Below are 15,437 nucleotides of genomic sequence, written 5' to 3'. Positions count from 1 at the left end.
AGGTACGCTAAGTTTGAACCGTGGCATCCTTCTAATTCTTGAACGTGCAGAGTACAAACATTTTTTAACTACTCGATGTGTACATGCATCAGTCCATCTTATGTGTTCTGCATTTATAGATACCATGCTATTCATAAGGAAGTCTATGACTGGTTCAGTATAAGTTTTGATAAATTTGGGTGTACCTCAACCCCACAACAGACGGAAATTTGCCAAGCGATTTTTAATAAAATTTTGGAGAACAATTGGCTTTTTGAGAATTCAATGCAGCAAGTATGATTTATTTTCTTGTTAATACTTGGTGTGATTCTGTACATGATAACATTCTCGACCACTCTATTCTTTTATGCAAGAAAAAGAAAAAGAAGACTTTTCTATTCTTGTTTAGTTGTCCAATTATTGGATATTTTTCTGGTGTCTCCTTTTTGTTCTACAGCTTTTTTATTGTGGTCAATTATAGACTTTAATAGTGATAAATTTATTTAACCTCTTGTTACTAACACTTTATTCATACCATATTCAGCTTTACTGCGATACATGCAAAAGGTTCTTAGCTGACCGGCTTGTGGAGGCTACTTGCCTAAAAGAAGGGTGCAATTACCAGTCTGCCCGAGGAGATCAATGTGAAAATTGTGGCAGTCTTTTGAATCCGACAGAATTAAAAGATCCTAGGTGCAAGGTACAAAACTTACTTCTAATATTGAGGTCTCTATTTTGTATCATCAAATTCTAAATGAGGAACCTGATTGTATGGAATGTTATCCATGTTGCGCATTCAGCTTTTTAAAATATGTAGTTTGTCCAAAAAAGACATTTTATCTCAGACATTTGATTGTTTCTCTTTCAAATGAATAAATTTTTCATCCTCTGATTGTTTTGGTTGTTACGTTTTGAAGCTATAAACCAAATTTAAATTTTTCTGCAAGCCAATTATATTACAAGAAAACTAGTGCTTAGTAATCTTGTTGGGGCCTGTTTCAGAGCCCTCAGCATCATATTTTTCTTCCATAATTTTCTGAGAAGAAGAAAAACTATTAAAAAAAAGAAAGAAAGCTACTGTCAGTAGATGTATGATATTATGCCATTTTGTTTTATTTATACATTTCTTGTAGTTGATCCATGAGCTTTGTCTGCTAACAAGTTTGTCAGACGACACCACACATTCGTGACACAAACCACCTGTTTCTTGAACTCCCCTTGTTGAAGGACAAATTGGAAGAATACATCAACAAAATGTCGGTGGCTGGATCTTGGAGCCAGAATGCTATTCAAACAACAAATGCCTGGCTTAAAGAAGGGCTGAATGATGTATTACCAGGGATCTGAAGTGGGGGGTTCCAGTTCCACTTGAGAGATTTAGTGATAAGGTTATTACTTGTTGATAGACGAACATGCTGAATTCATGCTAGCCTCTTCAAGTTTTATCTCAAATTTTGGCAAATTGACCTTTCTATTTACTTGTGGTGGATAGGTTTTCTATGTCTGGTTTGATGCGCCTGTTGTTGGATATGTTTCTATTACTGCTTGCCACACACCTGAATGGGAGAAGTGGTGGAAGAATCCTGAAGATGTAGAGTTGTATCAGTTTATGGGCAAGGACAATGTGCCCTTCCACACTGTAAGTGATTTTTTGTTAAAATTTTTTGATAACATTAAGAAGAGGGTAAGATACTAACTCAAAGTACTAAGATTAGTTAGAATGTTATATTTTGTTTTTTTGTCAGATATATGCTTATCAATGTTTTTCCCCCCAGCTGAGAAACTAAAGTTTAATTATTTTTTTAAAAAAAATCTGCTTATAGCCACACATCTATGTTATTCTTTTCCATGTTTTCAGTGTTTTGAGTTTTTGCCGGCTACTTCTAATTTTTCTTTTGTCTTTTTGGGTAGACATTTCCAGAAATGTACGTAGTCTTTGCATCTTGTAAATAACATACAATTTGTTATTGCATCTTAATATTTTTAAAAGTTTACAGTAACCATTGTATCTTTTAAATAACAATAACATACAAGAGTTATTGCATATAATTTTAGAACCTTGCGGCAGTCACTAAGTTGGTATGTTTTCTTCTGGGTCATAGGTAGGTGTAAATCTTGTCTCACCCTTATGAGGATTTATATCTTGTATCATTGTGCTAGTAAGGTCCCTGCGGGCAACAGTTGATTTGATAAACCAGTTACAGCATGACACCGTATCTCCATGCCCACTCTCCTCATGCCCCTTTATTGAAATAAAAGGTATTGCTCTCTCTCTCTCTCTCTCGTATGTCCGTTGCCTCTATCTTGTTCATCACACACTTGTGTTAATATGTATATTAATGTTTTACGTAAATTGAATATCCGTTGTATGCTTGCAAACTTTGGGAACTTCTATGCGGTACATGGGTATATCAGTTCAAAAGGAAGTTCATAATCCAGGTCAGTTGACTAAAATTTCATGAGTCTGATAGCCAATGAAGCCAAGTTAATATGTAGCATTTACATGTGTATAGGACACAAGATCTAACAAAATCACCTTAAAAAATAAACATAATTCTACTGTTGAACCCCTTAATCATGAAGTACAAGGTTGATTGTACTCTATTATTTACAATTTATTGAATTTAAGAATTTGGAAAATTAATTATGCAACTCCTGGAAATTGTATTAGAGTAGAACAAACAATGAATTTTTTGGAGTGAACTGAAGGTTCTCTTGGAAGATGCAAGATCTTGTTGATAATCTTCAAATGAAAGTTAAAAACTGAAATTTGGTTTTCAGATGCATGGAGTATGAGAAGGCCCATAAGTAGCTTGTGTTACATAATGGGTGGTTGCTTATTAAATGATCTGAATCAATGATTTTGCAGGATGTTAGCAGAAAATCTGCTGTGTAATCAGTATTTTTGATCAGCAAACTAGTGGATGGAATATGTTTGATAGGATAACATATAAAATAATAGACTGGCATTGTGTTTTTTCTTGGCCTGGATTCATACTTTAAATCAAATGCACAAACTTAGAAGTGGCAACACTAAACTGTTTAGAAGTCCTTCACTTTGGTCTGATAAAGTGGATCAAATGGCAAGATTTACCCCTTCATCGGTCAATTCTTATGCCTTAATGAATTTGCTTTTCTTAATTTGCAGGTATTTATAAGAAGCTGTGTACCATGTAGTGCAACCAATGACTGCAAATTAAATGTTCACCTACTGTAGTAGCTGTTCAAGAGAGTGAGTGCATGTTTTATTGGTCCCTTGACATATTATTCAACAACCTTCCCTCGTTCTCACAACTTCGTTCCTCAAAAGGTGTAACTATGTCTTTCTTTCCTCAAAAGTTGTAACTATATCGACAAATGCCCATGGGATTGCCTCTTGGTGAAGGAGTGGAAAAGAAAATTAGAATACATTCACTTTAGGGATGCATAGATATTTTTAGGTATTTCTTTGTAAATGCAGACTGAATTCCAATGAACAATCTAATTCAATCATTTTTCTGTAATTTGTGCAATTGAGTACCTTTTTTTTTAATGGGTGCAGCGGAAGCTGTGCACACAGCATTTTTTTATTGAATGGATGAAAGGTGAATACATCAATTTTTTACTTAAATGGATGGAAGGCTAATTAGACTGGCCTAAAGAAACTGCCAAGTTGCCAACTAGCAATAAAAACTAAAAAGAAAGCCAAGTTGCCAACTATTGCATATATTTTGCTACTTTGTTATGTTGATTGGCAACAATGAATGGGCTCAACAAATTCGGGTACTTTGCATATATAAAGGAGCAGGACCTTACTAACAATACTGTAAAAAATCAAGTTGATGATAATTGGCATGACCCAAGAACTTCGGGCCAATCCAGATTAGTACTCGAGCTTCAAAAACTCGGGTACTGTTCACAGTACTCGAGTACATGAAGCTCGAGTCTTACTCGGGCATAACCCACAGCAATTCCAGTGTCAATCCAGATTGGTACCCGAGTTCCCTAAACTCGAGTACCAGATCGTACAGTACTCGAGTTCCAGAGACTCGAGTACTAGGTGACATTTTTTAAAATCCAAAATGCCACGCTGGCATGCCACGGTGGACGTGTAAAATCCAGTACTCGAGTTCACCAAACTCGAGTACTGAAAAAAGTGGTATATCCCCAATTAGTTCGGAAACAGTGTTTTCTGCCTAAATTTTTTTAAAAATGGTGGTATTGGGCCGATTTGGCCTAAATTAGGTCCACCAAGACCCAAATTTAAAAGTCCACATTCCACAATCATTCAAAACAATATCTAAAAAGCTTGTATTGCTTGTATAATCCAAATTTAAAAGTTCATGTCTTTTTCTCAGGGTCCTATCATGAAGGACTAAGAAAAAGAAAAAGAACTATAATCCAAAATTAAATAGTTCATATGTCTGTTTTTCTTTTACCCAAAAAAAAAAAGTCTGTTTTTCAGGTCCCATGATGAAGACCAAATAATAATAAAAAAAAGAATAAGAACTATACTCCAAAGTTAAAAAGTTAATGACTTTGTAGAACTGGTAAAGTGGGGGAAATCATTTTACTTGTCAGTGGCTTTGAAGAGAGGAAAGAGATGAATGTGAACTGGGAACGGAGCATGTCACGCGCGGACTTCATTGACCAGACTAGGCTCTCACGTTTTTGAGATAGTGAATTGCATCGGATGCTTTGCTTACTGAAACAGCTAATGCATATAGAACTACCTTTTTAAATATTTTTTTAGTACTACTTCAAAATAAACACAAATTTGATCTAATATGAGATAACCATTTGAGAAAAATATTCAACAAATTAATAGAAAACTTGGTTTGGATTATAGGGAAAGAGCCAGAAATATTCAACAAAAACTATTCTTGATTATTTAATCTACAAATATCAAAGCAATAGCCAATACACTAGTCAACAATTATTTTAGGAAAAGTAATGTTACATTCATAGCAGTTTCATAACAAATCTTAGGTGGCAAATATTGATAAATAAAAAAATAATATAACCTAATTTAAAACTAATACTAACTTGTCACTTAAGATTTTGTTGTAAATTTATTGTGAAAATATTGTAGACTTACGTTACTCTTTTAGGAAACTATCATTCCAATCAATCTCTCAAAAAAACTCAATTTCTTTTAATCTTTTTAATGCCAGCTCATTCAACTTCACACTCTTTCTTGTCTCAAATATCAACAAACTAAATACTAAAACAATGAATTGGAGGAATATATATGAGTAGTCAAAAAAAATTATGAAAATGAAGAAAATTGAACATATAATCCAAAAAATACATTGTTGAAATTAAAGTTGACAAAGCCAATAACTCATTGGATAATATTTTATGACTCATACAAAATAAATATTCTACTTTTATTTTTGTTAGGGGCCAAAATCTTGAAGCATTTAATTTTGACAAAAAAAAAAAAAAACACATACAATTTTTTAAAGTATAAAATTTGGTTACAAACTTGGTTGTAGCTTAAGACTACAACTTCATTTAATTTATTTTTATTGAATATGAATTTTAATAAATTCACAATTGAAATATATTTTCTTCTTATATCTTCTATGTTTGCTAAATTTCCAAAATAATAAAGATCAATACTTATGTCATCAATCAATTGTTTAAATTGTAATTTTTTGTAATCTAAAATTATGCATAAAAAATTAGTTAAAGATCGTATGGTAAAATAACATCTAATTAACACAAAATTTGGCATGTAAGTTAAGAGCATAAAGAACATGCAATTTAACGATTGATTTTAAAAAATGTGTAGTAATTTTTTTTTTTTTTAATCAAAGTTATAGCCTTAACCTATAACCAAATTTGTAGTAAAATTTTGTCATTTGTTAAATATTATTGAGGTTAGCCCGCGGGCTAATATATATCTACTGCCCTAATTGAATATTCGATTTTATATGCATGCTATTATTACCATGGTCTACATAGTTGGCCACATGATTCTTTGTGCTGAGTTGTTAATTTAAAATTACTTTTTTTTTTCAAAATAAATTAAATTAAATTAAATCACACGTAAGTTTGCGGTGTTTGAACATCTAACTTTGAAGTTTTGAGTTTTTCATTTGGTACTTAGTAGATATTATCTTAGATAATTAGTTTGTGTCAAATTTATTCTTTTTGTCCATCATTCTTTAACATATATTATAATTTTTGGTGATTATGTGCCTTTTTTTTCTTTCAAAAATTAGAATCTTATAATACTCGGTTTTGATCCTACAATCCAATCCACATGGCCCTAATAATGAGTGAGATCTTGATCCTGATTATCATAGTGTGAATTGATGAGTACCACACAGACATTATTGACCAAAGACAGAGTCGGCCAAGCTTGGGATAATAGATTCCATTGAAAACTTTTACAGGACTACAATTATGGTGTTTTTGCCTTTCCACCTAATTTTTGTTCATTTTGCTTTGAATAAAGGCTAAAAGGATTCCACTTTTTTCATTATAGTTAATAATTTAACTATATTAAAAGCATGGTTTTTAAACCTGAGCCATTTAAAGAATTAGAAATAAAGAGGATTAAAGTTTTTAAGGTTGGACCGAAATTTGACCAAGTTCAAACCGTGATGATGTCATAATTAATTTAGTAATGAATTAAAATACAAAGAAAAGTATATTAAATTAATTAATTAAAATACAAATAAAAGAATATTAAATTTGTAAATATTAGCAAAATTGAGTAAAAGTACCTACAAAAATTGAAACAGACTTTCAAATAAATTTTCATGATAATATAAGATTAATAGCAAATAATAGAACATAAATAAGAATAAAAAAAACTTGTGTAATTATCCTTCAAGTAAAAATCATTTTGATTAAATAACAAAATCGCTTTTAATTTTTTTAGTAAATTCTCATTTAAATGAATTATTCTTAAATTACAAGTAAATTTAGCAAAGAAAAAAAAATTTAGTAATTTTTTTTTTAGTAATATTTAATAAAGTGAGAAAGAGGTGATATATTAAGAAGAAAAATAACAAATCATGTAAGTATAAAATAAATAGAATAATAGATCATAATCCAAGTGGTGTGTTGGTTACAATGCTAGTCTTTGTTCTTAATTGGGGGCAAGATCTCAAGTTGAAAACCATGGATCAAGGTAATATCAGTTTTAGAGTAGCTAATGCTAGTGCTCCTATAAACTTATTGATTTGGTTTTATTTATAGTTGTCTGGATTGTAAATTTATGATGTTCCAAGTGGACTTCATTGGAACGTGTAAGAGTGACCTAAAAGGAAATGTACGTGTTAATTACAAGTTGTAAGCCTAAATTTGGTCCACCAAGACCCAAATTTAAAAGTCCACAGTCATTCAAAACAATCTCTAAAACCTAAAAAGAAAAAAAAAAAAAAAAAAAAAAAAAAAAAAAACTCTAAAAGCTTATTGCTTTCGGCTTAAAGAGCACTGGGAGTAATTGCTATTTTACAAACCAAGCCACCCAAAACCCACTCCATCTGGATTTGTAAACTTAAAAAAAAATTCAATCTATGAGTTGTATGTAAAAAGAGAGAAAATAATACTTTATATTATTTTTTTAGGTAATTTATATTATTTTATTGAGTTATATGTAAAAATAATAGGATAAGTTATAAAATGAGTTAATAAAATAAGTAGTTATTAGGTAGTTTTTGCATCCCCGAATACTAATGCTCTAGAAGTGAAACGGGCTACTGCCCATTTTTCCACAATCGATAGCAATACTTTACAATCTCCAACAATATTAATTGGGCCCACAAAATGCCTGAAATGATCCCCAACAGTCTAAAGCCTATCATGAAAATGGTCAGACAAAAGTTTAATGAGTTTTCATTGTTCGTGAGTGTGAGATTATATTCATATATGTCTTTTTCTCAGGGTCCCATGATGAAGGACAAAGAAAAAGAAAAAGAACTATAATCCATAATTAAAATTAAAAAAAAAAAATTTCTGGTCTCATGATGAAGGACAAAGGAAAAAGAAAAATAACTTTAATCCAAAATTCAAGAGCCTATTTGATAGTAGAGTTTGAGTAATGTTGTTTATATTTTTTTGATATACGTGTGGGTGAAAAAGTATGTGAAAATACGTATAATATTGTTTAAAAACTGAAACATGTGTTTAAAATGCTTTACCAAACGGATCCAAAATGTTCAAACGTCTGTTTTTCAGGGTCCCATGATTAAGGACAAAGAAAAAGAAAAAGAACTATAGTCCAAAATTAAAAAGTTAATGAATTTTGTTTTAATAATAAAAAAGTTAATGATTTAGTAGTACTAGTAAAGTGGGGGAATTCATTTTGCTTGTCAGTGGGTTGAAGAGAAGAAGGGATGAATGTAGACTTGAACTGATCATGCCGCGCGTGGACTTCATTTTACTTGTTTTTGAGATAGTGAATTGCAATGGATGCTTTGCTTACTGAAACAGCTGCTGCATATAGGACTCCCTTTTACAATATTTTTTAGTACTACTTATATTGAAATAAAGTAAATATCCATTACCCATAAAATAAAATAAAAAGTAAATATCCATTACTTAAAAGTTAACACAAATTTGATCTAATTTGGAGTAAGAATAATTATGAGAAAACCATTTGAGAAAAATATTAAGCACATTAATAAAAAAAAAAACTTGGTTTGGACTTTGGACTTTTGATTAGGGAAAGTGCCAGAAATCTATTTTGGAGGAGCAACTTTGAGGACCAAGATGAAATCCAAAGCGTGCATGCACACACGCATGTTCACATGTGATTATATATGGGTCTGAAACTTTTCACCTCTTAACCATTTAAATTTAATTTCGAGCAAAATAACTTCATTTGCCAGTCTCAAAGAATTAGTTCACTTATCCCATGCATATATAATCATTATTTGACCTACAAATATCAAAATAACAGCCAATATACACCAATCAAGAATTATTTTAGGAGTTTATAAAAAAAATTATTTTAGGAAGGGTAATACTACGACATCTATAACAATTTCACAACAAATTCTACGTGGCAAACTATTATTGATGAGTAAAAAGTGATGTAAGTAGTGAGCCTAATTTAAAATAAAGAGAAATGCTATGTTCACAATATGTTTATAGTACTTTCACAGCAAATCCTAAATAATAGGTTGTTACAGATTGTTATTGGTGAGCAAATAAGTAATTTCAGTGGTAGGTTCAAATTAGAAATAATTACAACTTACTACCAATGATTTATTATAAAAGTGTTGTGAATGTAACACTTCTTTAAAACCAATGGTAGTTTATCACTTAGGATTTTTTTGTGAAAATGTTGTAGACTTAACATTACTCTTTTAGAAAACTATCATGAATTTGCTTAGAATGTGAATCTTGCAATATAAGTGATTTCCTCGTAAGAAATTTGTCCATAGTGCTAGCAAAAGAATTAATGGTAAACTTAAGTAGTGGATTACAGTGAATAAGCTTTTGAAATCTTTTCAATTTTCCGGGCTATAATTATGGTTTTTTTGCTATTTTCACTAATTGGTGTTGATTTTTCTTTTGAGTAAGGTTATGGATACCACCTTCTTTTTTTTTTTTCATATTATTATCTATGATTTTACACTTTAAAAAAAAATGTGAAGTAGAATTCTGCTATTCTCAATTCAATCTACAATTCGATCCATATGACTATCTCACCAATCTTACGTAGGACTTTTGATCTTAATAACGATGGTGTGAGCTGATGATATATCACATAGGTTTTATTAATCATAATTGGCCTTTAAGCTTAAGATGGTGGATTATAATGGATGATCGTGGGACTATGATTAGGTGTTTTTGCCTTTTTCACTAATTAATTGGTGTTGGTTTTGCTTTTGAGTAATGATAGAGATACCAATTTTTTTCATATGATCAAAGCAACATCATGTTCATAATGATCAGGATGAAAGAAAAGAACATGAGCTAGTCACGTGGATCATTAAAACAGCAAAAATATCATAATTTAATAACAAATATCACAACATTACATGCATAAAATAATGTTGAAATTGAAGGAAAAGCTAATAAATATATGTATTGAATGTTTGTCCATACTCCATACTTCTTTTTAACAATTACCTGCTATTTCAGTTTCTTCTTCTTGAATCATTTTCTAACTCCATTTCTTGTTTCTTGTATTGTCAATTGCAATTTCACTCTCCAAGCGAAATTCCTTCTAATCACAATTTCTTGTATTGTCCACAATGAGCGCTTTTCGATATTTTATCAAACAGACGGGATTGCAGACATTGTTTTTGCTCTTTAATTAATCTGGCATGAAATAATTCACATAGAACTAGTGAATAAATATTCGGCAGGCTGCTTGTAAATTTTAATATGATTTTATTTAGGAAATTTATATTATTGCTTCTGTAGGGGTGGAAAAGATCTATGTGTGAAACACTAACACTAATACATTTGAAACCAGGATGAATTTTCTTTTTTTGACAGAAAAGCGGTACAGGATGCATTTTCTACCGAAATGCAGAATTGCAGATCCACCTTTTAAAGTTGAACTGCGCAACAAAAGAGATGTTCAATTCAATTGAACCACCATTATATTTTCTGGTGCTCTCAATTTTTTTAATATATCTTTTTGACTCGTTGGTTAATCAAATGGTTTTGCTTTTGTAATTTTTCAATACCCACCGCATGTTATCTCTTAATTAAGTAACAGCATTTGCAGCAATGTAGCTAAATAGCTATATAACTATTTTAACACAGCCAATCAAAAATATATATGGCGTGAACTTCATTGAAAAGAGTAGGCCCTTAAACTTGAGGTAGTGTATTATAGTGAATAACATGGGTCTACCTTTGAAACCCTTGTTTTTCTGGCCGGCTACAATTATAGCGTAATTTTTCAATACGCACGACTTTTGTTTCTTATTATTATCGATTATTTTACTCTTTTTCTTAATGAAAAGTAGAATTCCATAATTCTCGACTTATTTTACAATCCAATACATATGACCATCTCACCAAGCCTATGCAGGACTCTAAATCTTAACAACCATGGTGTGAATTGATGATACACCACATGGGCTTTATTGATCATAATTGGCCCTTAAGCTTAAGATAGTGGATGAACAAAGGTTACTTTATTTATCGTGCTTTTTTCTTTTCCATTGATTGTTGTTGATCTTGCTTTTGAGTAATGATAGGGATACCAATTTTTTTCATATGATTGATGCAACATCTTGTTCACAAGGTCTGCCATTAATACCAATTTTATTATTCAATAATTACAACAGGCCACATTAATACCAAAACTTGTTTTGGTTTTTGTTTTTGTTATTTTTTTTATACAAGATAAAAATTCTATTTTAGCCTAATTTAAGTGTGTATGTGTGTAAAGCTCTCTTTTGGAATCTTGAACCCCAACCCTTTCCCCCCACACCCCACAAACACTAGACTTGTGGAGTGGCCAACATGCGAAGGGTGCGTAGTAGTACTTGTTTTGGTTTTATTACTATACTATTTTCTTATAAATGTCCTTTTAAAGTATTAGGTTTTTTTTTTTTTTTGGTTCAACTTATTACTTTACTATTTGATTATATACTTCCTTTTAAATAAGTAAATAAGTTTTTTAGCAAAGAAGTTATCTAAACCTTTCATTAATCAACTATTTAATCTTTACTCTGTTGTGTTATCAATCAAAATTACCATATTCATGTATAGCTCCAAAATGATTTTCTATTATCATGGAGCAAATTGGTTCAATCATTTATTTTTCACTTAAATGATAGAAACCACACAAATTGTTATCTGTTATGGACGTAAAGTTATGGTTCTTACATAACATTTATGTTAGCTATATTCTATGACAAAAAGTGTTTTAATTTCATTAATTTATTTCCTTGTATTTTGTAGGATTTAATTGTAATAGGTTTAGTCTTAAGTGGTGAAAAATTTGATTAAGATAGTTGAAGGTCAGATGAGGAGCACATGTCAGAAGCTGAAGAGTCAGTATATCTTGCGAGCAATCTCGCAACTTGGCCAACTTGCGAGATAACTTGTGAGATGCACTGATAGTTGAGATTTTAAGTGTGACTCTTATACCCTTCACTCATACTATATGTACTCTCATTACCTACAAAATTGTAAGGAGACTATTCTGAAGAAACCACTAGAGAGAGGTTTCCACAACACCCACTATTTTAGAGAGCGCTACTCTTCTTCAACTAAGAATTTTTTTTATAGTCTCTTCTCATTCCCCTCTTCTGTTATCATACCTTAAGAGGAGATTTGTACCCAAACACAACTCACACCTATTCAGAGTCTAAAGAGTATTTTGGAGCTTAGGAAGCATTGGGTCTTTGCCAAATTAAGCTGGTAAGGCTTGGTGGTTCAATCGGGAGGTCTGGGAAGCTAGTGAAGACATGACTTGTGAAGTCTGTTGGTAGTTGGAGCTTGGAAGACTCAAGTACTTGGAGTAGATTAGGCTTGGAGGGTCTTTTTAGTTATTCATTAGTGGATCATTTCAGCTTGGAAGGCTGTGGAGAGGTTTTTATGTCGAGTTCTTCAGTTTTTCTCTTCGATAACACATCGCCTTGTTATCTTCGGTTTGAGTCTCTTTTCCCTACTGCCCTTTACCTTTTATTATTGCACTTGATGGTGAACCAAAAATTGGACTATCTCCAGTTTGTCCATAGTGTCGTCCAAGTCTAGGAAGGTCATCCCAATACAAGAAGGTCGTCCAAGTGTAAGAAGGTTGTCTAGCATGGAGGCACCTGGACGACCTCCCAATACTTAGAAATTCTCAAGGTAAATTTATGTTAAAAAGCTTATAATTTGGACCATGTTTTACTATTCTAAAGTATGAGCAAAATCCTTATTCATTGCTCTAACTTCCTCCTAAGTTCTTAACTTCTGATAGCAGTTGTAGAAGTTAAGTCTGAACCTTCTAACTTCCATCCTCGTTGAGAAAGTTACTAAACAAGTAACCACTCCAAAGCTCACTATAAAAGGACTCATCCATATCAAATTAAGGTAAGTTTTCACCACTCCTAAAGTTAGAATTCTTGAGTTCTAAAGAGAAAACTAACTTAATTATCGGAGGGTTTTTGGCTAGTTCACCCCAGTCACCTTTGATCTTGTGTTTCTTTCTTTTCAGGCTTTCAAAGCAACCACTAACGTATTGAAGCCCGAAACATTCAGCCTACTGATTTTCTATTCATCATCAGCATTTATATGTTCATCCATGCAATTGTTGGGTGCTTTGATTAATTAATTTGATAATCACGTATATTTCGCATTAAGTATGTTTAGATTAAAATTAATCAAGTCGTAATTAAAATTAGGGGTCTAAACAAGCTCTAGCATTTGTAATATCGAGCTTTCAATAGATAACTGAAAATTCACGTGATTTAACAATTTCATTATGTTTTTTTATATATATAATTATGATTTACGAATGAGATGTTTGGAACAAGTAATTGATCTAAAAGATATTCTGTTATCTATATCTATATATATCTAAAAGCTAAAACAAAACATTTATTGTTGCTACACTCCTATTGAGCCACATCAACGGCAACATCATCCACTTTTTTTTTTATCTTTTTTTTTCTCTTTTTAAAATTTTCTTCTCCCTATTCTCAAAAAAAGAAAAGGTCTTCTTCTTCATATTAATTTACACCTATTGTTACACTTCTTCCAAGATTTCTCCTCCATTTTTGCATCTTTATTGCCCTACTATTCTCTACTTTACCGTTACATTTCCTTCATTATTTTCTCGTTCTTATATTTTGACTCTTCTTTTCCCCATTTTATTTTGTATAAATTTGATATCATTTTTTCCATTTAATCCATATTTTTACCAAAGATTGTGTTTTGATATAAGCACAAATTAATTTATTTTGGTGGATTTTTGTTTTTTCTTATAACTCCAATAAAGGTTTATGGGGTTTTTTTTAAAAAAATATATGTTTTGAAATTTTTTTTTTTTAAAAAAATTTCCCATCAGATTTTTTTTTCCTTTTATAGCTTTGGTTGAATTTTGGTTTGGGTTAATACTTAGTTTTTTTTTTTTGGAAATAGGAATTTGTGTTTATATCAATTTGTGTACATGACTCTGAATTTGAATATGCTTACCAATTGTTTGAGTAATAAATTATTATAAAGTCTAATTTTTATTCCTTTGGTTTTATTTTAATTTTGGTTAAGATAACATTGTAAATTTGTGATAAGTTTTGATTATGATAATTTCCTTATTCCTTAAGAGATGAGAAATTTGAAACTTATAAAGTTTAATTGCATATTAGGCAAATGTAACACATTACAACAAAAGTTAGAAGAATATGATTCACCTTAGAAAAATATTAATCAAATACACAAAAAATAATACTAGAATGATATGTTTGTAGAGAAAAAAAGATTTTAAAAAAAAAATACATGTAGAAATCTTTTTTTTTTTAATTAGACAATACTTGAAGTAATTTTTACTTTTTATATATTACACTCCATTATATAATATTTATATTCCCATACATCGCATGGGTTTGCAGCTAGTTACTCATAAGTTACAAGTAACTGATCCATTCTCTATTTTACAATCTGCATTCTTTATGTGTTATATATCCAATGCATGGATCTGGGCTAATCTCTATAAACTTTATAAAGAGTTGATGACTTTTTCAAATGTGGATAATAGCCAATAGGTTTAAATTCAATCTCTATTAGTCATTTAGATATAGGCTTAGGGCCTAAAAAAGAGAGTATCTCCTATTAATAATGGAGTAATGGGAGGAAATTTGTAAGATACTGTGAAAAAAAATTCCCAAATTTTCATTAACGACAACAGTTTAATGGCTTTATTGGGTTCAAATGTTCCTCTCTTATGTTAGAATCTCATTTTATCTCCTTTGTGTTAGAATCTCATTTTATCTCATTAATGAGCACATTTCGTTATATTAAAAAAATTCATATAGAACTAGTGAATAAACATTGGGCAGGCTGCTTGTAAATTTTAATATGATTTTGTTTAGGAAATTTATAGTATTGCTACTGTAGGAGTGGGAATGATTTTATGTGTGAAACACGCTAACACTAACACACGTACAATTAATACCGGGAAGAAATCTAAAGTTGATCTGCGCAAAAAGAAGATATAATCTAAAGTTTATATTATATATGGTGCTCTTGCCTTTTCAATATACTTTTTCATTCATAGTTTTTTCTATGATTTTGGCAAAATTTCTGATGCCCATATGATTTAAGGATATAACATATTTGCTTTACATATTCTTTTGTGCTAAATTAACTATGTTATCTAAATCTGGCTTGTTTTAACCAATGTCCCCAAACCCACTATGGGTTCTAATGTCTTTTCGTCAGGGTCCCATGCATCATGGAGGAAAAAGAAAAAGAACTACAGTACAAAAATGACCATTGGCCAGAGTAGGCCCTCAGGCTTGTCGGTGGGTTGAAGAAAAGCTAGGATCAGTGACTGTGAATTG

This window comes from Castanea sativa, chromosome 3 (genome assembly GCF_040712315.1).
Source record: "Castanea sativa cultivar Marrone di Chiusa Pesio chromosome 3, ASM4071231v1".
Taxonomy (NCBI): domain Eukaryota; kingdom Viridiplantae; phylum Streptophyta; class Magnoliopsida; order Fagales; family Fagaceae; genus Castanea; species Castanea sativa.
The sequence above is the reverse complement of the archived record's forward strand: the minus strand, read 5'-3'. Positions refer to the sequence as shown.